General features: G+C 47.9%; 1 protein-coding gene across 1 annotated transcript in view; it reads left to right on the top strand.

The window, feature by feature from the left end:
* Positions 1–1,086, top strand: part of Lrp2 (LDL receptor related protein 2) — a 161,662-nt gene that overhangs the window by 51,467 nt on the left and 109,109 nt on the right. The gene's annotated exons all lie outside the window — the stretch shown is intronic.

The following is a 1,086-nucleotide window of genomic DNA, read 5'->3' as shown; positions in this document are numbered from 1 at the left end:
TGAGGGGTGGGGGTAGGGGTGGGGTGGAGGTGGGGGTGGAGGTGGAGGTGGAACAGCCTGTGTGTGCTGCCTGGTTGGTGGCTCAGTCTCTGGGAGCTCCCTGGGATTTGGGTTAGTTGAGATGCTGGACTTCCTCTGGGGTCTCTCTCCCCTCCATCTTCTTCAGTCTTTCCCTAATTCAACCATAGGGGTCCCTGACTTCAGTGGGTGGCTCTAAGTATTTGCATCTGACTCAGCTGCTGGTAGGCCCTCTCAGAGGACAGCCATGCCAGGCTCGCATCTGTAAGCATATCGTATCATTAGTAAAAGTGTCAGGCCTTGGTGCCCCCCCCCCCCCCGATGGATACCAAGTTGGGCCAGTCATTGGACTACCTTTCCTTCGGTCTCTTTTCCATTTTTGACACTGGAGTTCTTTTAGACAGGAACAGTTCTGGGTCAGTATATGTTTTGTTTTTTTTTTAATTAGCATAAACAGTGTGGGGTTGTAGTGCACCATTTTCAGATAAACTGTGTTCTTGTTGATTCCACTCCACAGTCCTTCCCTCCCTCCCTCCCTCCCTTCCTTCCTTCCTCCCTCTCCCTGACCACTTTTTGCTCTTTTCCATGCCTACCCCTCTACAATAACAGGCCCCCCCTCTCATGGTCTCCTTTTCATAGCCTTTCAGACCCATTCTCATAGTTGCATATTAACATAAGCAGGGATGGAGAGCCATGCTGTTTTTTAAACACTGAAAAAAGGCACAAGGAAACCTTTCAAAGGACTAATGATTCATCAGGTTGGAGTGCTTGCTGCAAGTTCAGTTCCCAGACCATGTAGTGGAAGGGGAGGCTCAACACTTGCAGGCTGTCCTCTGATTGGCACACACTCATTGTATGTAGCATGTGCATTATCCCCCCAGTCTCTCTCTCTCTCTCTCTCTCTCTCTCTCTCTCTCTCTCTCTCTCTCTCTCTCTCTCACTCTTCTCATCTTTCTTCAATTTTCTCTCAACTCTGTTCTTCAAGAACTCTGATTTTAGTTCACACTGTCTTGTCCTGAGATTTTCTTTCTTTCTTTCTTTCTTTCTTTCTTTCTTTCTTTCTTTCTT

The sequence above is a fragment of the Mus pahari genome, chromosome 3 (assembly GCF_900095145.1).
Source record: "Mus pahari chromosome 3, PAHARI_EIJ_v1.1, whole genome shotgun sequence".
NCBI classification, from domain to species: domain Eukaryota; kingdom Metazoa; phylum Chordata; class Mammalia; order Rodentia; family Muridae; genus Mus; species Mus pahari.
This window is presented reverse-complemented; position numbering and strand designations above follow the sequence as displayed.